The sequence below is a fragment of the Mytilus edulis genome, unplaced genomic scaffold (assembly GCF_963676685.1).
Source record: "Mytilus edulis unplaced genomic scaffold, xbMytEdul2.2 SCAFFOLD_1360, whole genome shotgun sequence".
Classification (NCBI taxonomy): Eukaryota; Metazoa; Mollusca; class Bivalvia; order Mytilida; family Mytilidae; genus Mytilus; species Mytilus edulis.
The window spans coordinates 1-10,672 of NW_027268820.1; positions in this window are offsets into that span (position 1 = coordinate 1).

Sequence of the window (10,672 nt, forward strand, 5' to 3'; positions counted from 1 at the left end):
AGGCATGTTGATGATTAGTTGGTCACTCTAAGCATATTGATGATCAGTCAGTTATTCTAAGCATATTGATGATCAGTCAGTTATTCTATGCATATTGATGATCAGTCAGTTATTCTAAGCATATGGATGATCAGTCAGTTATTCTAGGCATATTGCAGACCAGTCAGTTATTCTATGCATATTGATGATCAATCAGTTATTCTAAGCATATTGATGATCAGTCAGTTATTCTAAGCATATTGATGATCAGTCAGTTATTCTAAGCATATGGATGATCAGTCAGTTATTCTAGGCAATGTTGATGATCAGTCAGTTATTCTAGGCATGTTGATGATTAGTTGGTCACTCTAAGCATATTGATGATCAGTCAGTTATTCTAAGCATATTGATGACCAGTCAGTTATTCTAAGCATATGCTGATCAGTTAGTTATTCTAGGCATGTTGATGATTAGTTGGTCACTCTAAGCATATTGATGATCAGTCAGTTATTCTAAGCATATTGATGATCAGTCAGTTATTCTAAGCATATTGATGATCAGTCAGTTATTCTAAGCATATGGCTGATCAGTCAGTTATTCTAGGCATGTTGATGATTAGTTGGTCTCTCTAAGCATATTGATGATCAGTCAGTTATTCTAAGCATATTGATGATCAGTCAGTTATTCTAAGCATATTGATGATCAGTCAGTTATTCTATGCATATTGCTGATCAGTCAGTTATTCTAGGCATGTTGATGATTAGTTGGTCACTCTAAGCATATGGATGATCAGTCAGTTATTCTAAGCATATGGATGATCAGTCAGTTATTCTATGCATATTGATGATCAGTCAGTTATTCTAGGCATATTGATGATTAGTCAGTTATTCTAAGCATATTGATGATTAGTCGGTCGTTTTAGGGATATTGATTAGTCGGTCACTCTAAGCATATGGATGACCAGTTAGTTATTCTAAGCATATGGATGATCAGTCAGTTATTCTAAGCATATTGATGATTAGTCAGTTATTCTAAGCATATTGATGATCAGTCAGTTCTTTTAGGCATATTGATGATCAGTCGGTCATTCTAAGGCTATTGTTGATCAGTCGGTTATTTTATGTTTATTGCTGATCAGTTAGTTTAATATTCTAAGCATATTGATGATTAGTCGGTTATTCTAAGCATATTGCTGATTAGTTAGTCATTCTATGCATATTGATGATTAGTCGGTCGTTTTAGGGATATTGATTAGTCGGTCACTCTAAGCATATGGATGATCAGTCAGTTATTCTAAGCATATGGATGATCAGTCAGTTATTCTAGACATATTGATGATTAGTTGATTATTTTAAGTATATTGATGATCAGTCGGTCATTCTAAGGCTATTGTTGATCACGTCGGTTATTTTATGTTTATTGCTGATCAGTTAGTTTAAAATTCTAAGCATATTGATGATTAGTCGGTTATTCTTAGAATATTGATGACATGTCGGTTATTCTTAGGATATAATGACGAATAGTCGGTTATTCTTAGCATATTGATGATCAGTTAGTTAGTTTAAGAATATTGATGACCAGTCAGTTATTCTAAGCATATTAATGACCAGTCGGTTATTTGAGCATATTTGATGATCAGTCGGTAATTTTAAGCATATTGATGACCAGTCGGTTATTCTTAGCATATTGATGACCAGTCGGTTATTCTTATCATGTTGATGATCAGTCGGTTATTCTTATCATATCGATGACCAGTCGGTTATTTGAGCATATTGATGATCAGTCGGTTATTCTTATCATATCGATGATCAGTCGGTAATTTGAGCATATTGATGATCAGTCGGTTATATTTTTAGCATATTGATGACCAGTCGGTTATTTGGGCATATTGATGATTAGTTAGTCCTTTTAGGCATATTGATGATCAGTCGTTATTCTTATCAATTTGATGATCATTCGGTTATTTTGAGCCTATTGATGGTCAGTCGGTCATTCTCTTTATCGAGTATATCTTCTTCTTTTGTTACAGAAAACCATCAACGTACTGATGTTTACTTTCCGGCGCATGCCTGGTAAATGTTTTTTAATAAATTTATGTTGATAATTTTTGTCAAAATATAAATTAACAAAATATTTCTTATTCAAAGTTGTTTTTGGTCATATATTTTCGTATTTTCAATTTTTACAATTTTTCTTTGTTTTTAATTTATACAATTTTTTATTTAGTTTTTAAATATTACATTTTTTTATTTTTTAGTTTTTGGTATAAGATAAAAACAAGAGTATCTGTTTATTTCAGATGAGGGTAAGTATCAAGGAGCACGTCGTGTGTGAGTGCATCCTTGAAGTTTTCTGTAGTACTGTTTTTGGTAATTTCAGGGGTTAGTTTGTTCCAGTCTTTGATGGTTTGACAGAAGAAAGAAAATTTATAGCTGTCTTTATTGCAATGAATTTGTCTGTAGGATTCTTTATTGGTGGATCTTGTAGTGGAGTGACTCTGTTGTAATACATTTTGCGATGGAATGGCTATCTTTTCATTTACAATTTTGTGGAACATTATAAGCCTTGTTCGTAGTCGGCGTTCTTGTAATGTTTACCATTTCATGGTATCTAGCATCTCAGACACACTGCTGGTGTTGCGATGTCTATTGCACACATACCTTGCTGCCCGTCTTTGTACTTTTTCCAGTGATTTTATATTTTCGTTTGTAAATGGGTCCCATACAGTACAACAGTATTCCAACTTTGGTCTTATGAGTGTTTGGTATGCTCTTTCTTTAATTGTTTGCGATTGGACTTTAAGGTTTCTTCTGATGAAACCTAAGGATTTATTTGCTTTTGCAGCAGTTTGTTGGATGTGGGTGTTCCATTTTAGGTCTGCTGAGATGGTGATGCCTAAGTATTTTGCATGTTTTACAGATTCTAAGATGTGTCCATACATGTTATAATAAAAGTGGATGGGATTTCTTTTTGTTGTTATATTCATGATGTTACACTTGTCTGGATGGAAAGACATAAGCCAATCTTTTTCCCATTGTATGGCAGCTTCTAGGTCTTCTTGAAGCTTGAGGCAGTCGTTTTGAGTTTTAATTTGTCGGTAGATTATACTGTCATCTGCAAAGAGTCTGATTTTGCTATGTTGGATGTAATCTGGGAGGTCATTTATGTAAATTAAGAATAGTATCGGTCCTAGCACTGTACCCTGTGGGACTCCTGATGAGACTGGTATTTTTGAAGATGACATGTTTTCTAAAAGTACTGTTTGTGTTCTGTTTGAAAGAAAGGAGCCTACCCAGTTAATGATTTGATCTGATATGCCAAAGTATTTCATTTTGTATAGTAATCTTTTGTGTGGTACCTTGTCGAAAGCTTTAGCAAAATCCATGATAATAAGATCTGTTTGTATGTTCTTGTCGTTGTTTTGGAATAATTCATGTATCAGTGAGATGATTTGTGATTCACATGATCGTTTTGCCCTAAATCCATGTTGTAATTCATATAGAGTGTTGTTTGTTTCTAAGTGATTCATCATGCTGCTTGCAAAGATATGTTCGAGTAGTTTACAAGCTATGCATGTTAAGGATATAGGCCTATAGTTGCCTGGGTTGTGTTTATCCCCTTTTTTGAATACAGGTGTGACATTTGCGTGGTTCCAGTCAGATGGTACTTTGCCTGTTTGTAGTGATCTTGTAAATATTAAAGTGAGGATATCTGTACATATTTCGATGTTTTGTTTTAGTACTTTGCCTGCGATGGTGTCAGGACCAGTTGCTTTATTCGGGTTTATGTTTTTGATTAGTTTGTAAACACCATCCCTAGATATTCTAATGGGTTCCATTATAGGGTGTTTACTAGGACCTTTGTCTGGAATGTTAGTGTTTGCTTCAGATGTAAAAGCAGACTGAAATTGTTTGTTAAGTATATTTGCTTTCTCAGATGGACTTGAGTGCAGTGTACCTTCACTTCGCAGAGGAGCTATGCCAGTGTTTTCGTTTTTCTGGCTTTTAATGTAGGCGTACAGTTTTTTAGGCGTATTATTGAAGCATGTTTGATCTGGCTCCTTTATTTCAATATCGAAAATCATGTTTTCTATGTATTGCCAGTACGAGTTTCTCATTTCTTTCTGGAGCTTGGTTTTTATCTCTTGGTATTGTTTTTTATACTTAGGATTTTTCTTTTTCTTTTTGTATAATTTGTTTTTCTTGTTGATGAGCTTTTTAAGTTGGTAATTTACCCAAGGTAGTTTCGATTTGTTACCAATGCTTTTTGTTGGAATATTCTTGGTAATAGACTTTTGGATGTTGGTTTTGAACGTGTTCCAAAGTTCATCAAGATTTAATTTATCTTGATCTTGTTTAAGTTCTTTGTATGTTTCAGTGAGATCTTTTTCTATTTGCTCCCAATTTGCCTTTTTGTAGTGAAGTACTTTATGAGCCTGTTGTTTATTTTGTGGCAGAGTTAAGTTTATTTCACTGTAGACAATGTCATGATCACTTGCTCCGATTGGTGGTAATGTTTCGACTCTATTAACAAATGATGGATTGGTCATACACAAAAGATCTAGGGTTGTGTCGTTTCTGGTGTTCTTGTTTATGACCTGTGTTAAATTGTTGTCATTCAGGGGCGTAGCTAGAAAGAAACAATGTGCAAGCAACTACCGCCGAGCGGAGCGAGGCGAAAAATTTTTGGGACCCTTTTACGCAGAAAAATGTTTTTTTTTTCGGTTTTCGGTTATAGGACAGTTGAAAGAGGAGCTACATGTAGATAGGACTTATTAACAATTTATGAATGTAAAACTATTAATAAAGCTTCTGAATAGAGTAAATCATGGTCAATTGAAAACATAAACTACACATTTTTCTGATACAGAATTTACTCAAAATTGTCCAAAATCTGCTCTTCGGGTCTAGGCAGAAACGAACTTCTCTATTACTTTGTCAATATTTACACTGAAACGCCGATGAATATGCAGTAATGCTAGCGATGACAACCAGAAGTTGTGCATTGTTGATCGTACATTTGATTTCAACAGACTAGTACACTGATATTTCTCCACGGTAGCACTTGCGAGATGTTATAAACCATGTAACGTACGTATTCGCCATCGAGCGACCTCCCAATTGAATTCGTCAAAACTACATACCAGGTCAGTTTCGTATGTCTCAGACAATGTTGAGATTTGTTAGTTTGTTATATTTCCTACAACACGAAGAAGCAGATACGGCACAAAGAAGCGATTTTCTGTTAATACCAGACGTGACTACACTCTCCAGTTCCATTATCATATGGTCTATAAACGCAAATTAGAACGAGACTTTCCAATACTGTTTTGGCGTGTTTGCAGGGTGATTGGCTCTGGTAGTCTGTCGAACACTTCGCCGTGTCATATTTTCAACGATATCGAAGGGTTCTGATAAATCTAATGCCGATTGGTACATCTCATTCCAAACAGATAAACCGTACTCTGTAAAATGTGCTCCGAAATTACATGTCTTAGACTGAATATAACAAATTCAAATCTTGTAATGAGATACAAGTAATACTGTCCGATTTTGTCATGATCTCCAATAGAACTTCTATTTTGAAACCAAATGCCGTTATTTAATGACATATCATCAATTAAAAAAGTGACAACATATGTGTTTCCTTTAAACATTTAATTTATAAATGTTTGTTTTGCAATTTTATTTTGCATGCCAAATCGATGTGCACGCAACTGCGTGTTGGCGTATAGGGAGCTACGCGCCTGTCATTTAATATATCGAGGAGTTGTTGGTGTAGTGATGCATCAGGTTTACTAGGTATGATCTACCATAATATCGTACTAGTTTAACGCCGAGAAAAAAATCTGTGTATTGCCTCTTACAAATCTTACAACATATTTAACATCAATTTTTTTAAATTCTATGAAAATTACCAACTTTTGTTTAATGGAAATTCATATCTTCTACTAGTATATGCGTTTGTTTTTTTTTTTTTGTAAGCGAGTTGTAAAGCATAACTGCATGTGACGGCAACCATTTTTTACGATATTTGTCTCGTATTTGACCTTTGGGCTCAGCCTTTGGGAGTATATGTGTGTTGACTTATTTTCCATAAAGCATGTCTATCATGAGAAGTAGAGTCTCTTATAGAAGTCAGTACAATCATGATATTGCAAGCGTCTTAAATGTCATTATCATGCTTAAAGAGAAAGCTGATTAAGGTTTAATTTCATTAACTTTTATTTCTTGATATACAAGTGTGGACACAGATGAGTGTGGATAGTATGTATGGATGTTTGACAGTGTCTTATGACAAAATGAGTTCTATGTTTTTTCTATATGGTGTTATTAACTATGTTGCACGATGACAACCAATCTGAGCATTATGAGTGTTATTTATTAAATTTTTTATGCCCCCACCTACAATAGTAGATAGGCATTATGTTTTCTGGTCTGTGGGTCCGTTCGTTCGTTTGTCCCGCTTTAGGTTAAAGTTTTTGGTCTAGGTAGTTTTTGATGAAGCTGAAGTCCAATCAACTCGAAACTTAGTACACATGTTCATTATGATATGATCTTTCTAATTTTAAAGCCAAATTAGACTTTTGACCCCAATTTCACGGTCCATTGAACATAGAAAATGGAAGTGGGAGTTTCAGGTTAAAGTTTTTGGTCAAAGTAGTTTTTGATGAAGCTGAATTCCAATCAACTTGAAACTTACTACACTTGTTGCATATGATATGATCTTTCTAATTTCAAAACTCATAACTGCTCCAAAAGTAATCTGATAGAATTTCAAGCATTTTAAGCCAATATTATCAACATCTACTAATGAGTCTTAATATGTCTACATATCTAAAAAGTCATAGTATTCAAAAGGTAATGCAAAATTATTCCTTTTCATTTTTTTTGTTATATGGATACACATTTGAGTGATACATGTACCAATACAATATTTGTTGTGGTATGAAAGTGCAGTAATTAGCATTTACTGTAACTATGTTAATTCACACAAATTGAAAAATAAACAAATGAATGGACCAGATGCTCCGCAGAGCCCAGCTTTATACGACTGCAGAGGTCGAAGCCTGAACAGTTGGGGCTAGTATTGACACAACATTCAAGCTGGAAACAGCTCTGAGTTTGAATTGTGATTAAATAGATGACACAGCTTAGGTTTCTGACACAGAATGAATGTGGTCTAATGAACTTAAATATTTGTTTTGCTTTTGTGTTAGGAGCAATTCACTATGCTGCTGAATATTAATCCTTTCAAACAAAAATATCTAAAGAAATTTTCTTTTTAATTTCTGAAATGAGAAACATTTAGAGGAGACAAACTTCAGTTAAGAGATCAGAAACTAAAAAAATGTATAATTTTTCCATTTGTAAAAGGGCATACCCTAGAAAGTGCTTGCAATCACTGAATGGTTATTAATGACTGCTTTAATTTATCAGTTGGTAATAAAGTGAATATTGCATTGTATATTGTATAATTGATTTAAGTTGACTGAACAAAGAAAGATAACTCCAATTTTCAAAGAAGATTTCATAAAGCATTGGTATTAGGTAATTCAAGAACCATTCTGGACAAACTCCAATTAAGGGTCTTGAATTTACAAAAATGTTTGTTTTTGGTCCGTAATTATTAGACTGTTTGTCCCATAACCCACACAATATATCCGAACCTTCTACTTATGGTATTAAACATTGTGGTACAATTTCAGAACAATTGAAATACTTATACACAACTTTTTAAACCGACACTAGATTAAAGCTTGTTTTGGGCACCTTTGTACCCCTTATTCCTAAACCTTAGGGACCATAACCCCCAAAATCAATCCCAAGCTTCCTTTTGTGGTTATAAACGTTGTGTTATAATTTTGTTGATTTCTGTTGACTTATAATAAAGTTATTATCCAGAAACCATCTTTCGGACAGGATACCAATTTACGACCCCAAATTTTTTGTGGTTGTATAAAAATGTTGAACATGTGCAATGAAGTATAGTTTTAGAAATCGATTAGGGAGCTACCATTTGATTTTTATGGGGGGGGGGGGCTAGGATGAAAAATTTTGTCCTGCCTTTTTTTTTATTTGTAATCTCTGTCCTGCCTTTTTATTTTTCAGTCTATTCGGTCCTGCCTCTTTTTTTCTTAGCTTATCCTGACTTTTTTACAACAATTGTCATCCTGCCTTTTTTTTTTTTGCCAAGTTACTCATCCTGCCTTTTTTTTTTACTCAAAATCCTGTCCTGCCTTTTTTTTCAAATTTCATCCTAGCTCCCCCCATAAAAATCAAATGGTAGCTCCCTTAGACTGGATAGGCCTTATAATTTTTTTCCCTCCTAATTGAAGGACCGTTTACACTCAGGGCCGAGTCATCAGCAGGCAATACAGATGTATTAAAACAACCTAGCATCATATTGCTAGTAGTGGGAGTAGCATTGTCCGGTAAATTTGTTCCCACTTTTTTTTATAAAATGTATGGTTCAAATCAAAATAGAATGCTTTTATCTCCTGAATACTTACATTGTACATAGAGATGATACTACTTTGACAAATCCTTGTCCATTAGAGTTGTCTGTCAAATCTTAATTTCACAAAGAATGAATTGCATAACAATGAACTGAGCTCAAAGCAAAGTACTTTAATAATACACTTAGACAAAGAGCTAAATCCAGTGATATACTTTGTACTACAGGTCCTTCATGACCATCCATCCACCCAAACCATATCTCAATAACATTCCATACTACATGATTGGATTCAGAAGTCCTGAAAAAGACATGACTTTTTTATCTTGTTTTAAGTATATATGCACAGGTTAAACCTTTATTGTGGATATAATCATTCAGTATCTAGCAACTATCAATTTGCTTCATGCACATATTGATATAGGTTGATTGCTCCTCTGTTGGAAATTAGAACACACCTCCATCTAATTTTAGTCAACTGACGAAGAAAAATTCAAAACTATATAAAATGTTATCTAAGACTTGTCAGTGTCTATTTCCTTTGCCACTGAATAAGATTCCATATTTACAACCAATGAAAATCAAATATCCCTCTAATAGACTTAGCATTGAAATCGTTTTCTAAAATGGTAGTTATGTGGAACCTAGAACTAAAAAAATTGAAATAATATATCTTAAATATTTCAAATGCATGTACATTTAATAATTCTCCAAAATTCACTTTATTTTTCCTTTTTTGGTTTTCTGTTGGAGACTGTATATTGACCTCTATGTAGCCTTTTCAACTTATAAAAGGGGGGATACATTTCCATAGAATTAAACTTTTCTGAAAGAATTGATTCCATTTATTTTCAATAAACAATAAATATTGAAGTCTATAACAGGCATCTAGGAACAGGCTCAACATTATTTCTAAACATGTATTAATATATACCAAAATGTGGACAAACCTACATTAAATATTCTACTTCAACGACTTTAATTAGTGGAGTAGATCAAATTAAAAAGTCACAATGGTTAAAAACTCCAATGGCAGTCTTTCCTGCTAAAATCTTGATGTGTAGAATGTTATATACAATTTTTGGGTCTATATACTGTCCTTTAAATTTAGGTCATTTTGACACGGCAAAATATGAAAAAAAATGTAAACTATGGTCTGGAAAGCACACAGTTTGTGATATTTTAAGGTATCTTTACTAAGAAAACCTGCAAATCTCAGTGGCAGATCCAGAACTTTTCAAAAAGGTGTGGGGGCTCTGATGGACCAGAGGGTTGCCCACTCCCATCAAGCTTCAATGATTTCTTACATATATGTCATAAGCTAAATTTGCCCCACCCCCTTGGTCTGTCTATGCATCTGTTTATCGTTCTGCGAAATAGTACTAATACTAATTTTTCCCCTCCCTTACCTGGCCCTAGACAGTTGCTTACCTTTGTAAACATTTTATAATTATAGTCAGGTATATATTGATTGAGAGTAACTTACATAGTAGTTAATGGGACTCTTTTTCACACGGTTCTGTGAAATATAATACGGCAAATATATACCCGTACATACTATCCGCATAACACAGAAATCTGATAGATTTTCACTCCTCTGGGAAAAATCAACCTGTGAAATGAAATACCATGCCTGGAAAAAAATTACCTGGACAAATTATCCTCAGGATAAAATATCACAGAGGACGAAATAAACCGTTACATTACATGAGAAGCCGGTTTGGTTACAAATAATTATGTCACGTGAAGGCGCACTGACGTCACAATTTGCATTAATTTTGCAATACACTACAGTTCACTCATACAGAACCCATTATCATGCAAACATGCAACGTGAATGTGATTGGTTATCAAATAATACAGAATTTATGCACGTACAGTTAATATAGAAGAAATTAGTTCATCAAATGTGAGTTCGTGATCTTGTGGTTAAGACCGATGGCTACACTGCTGAAAGTCCTGAGTTAGATTCTCACTTGGGGTGCTAAAAATATCAGTACATCAGAAGGGTAATTTTCACCCTCTCACACACATCTTTGTTAATGTTCCGGGATTGTTGAAAACTTGCATATTCATCAATATTTGATTTTGTGGTTTTAACAATCCAGACAGACAAATAGCAATAAGGTGTTTAGGAAAACATGACCTAAAACCTCCTTCATATATGACAAAAATACATGGGAACTCATATTGAATGGTCAAATGTGTTCAATATGAAAATTGAAATTAAGATGGT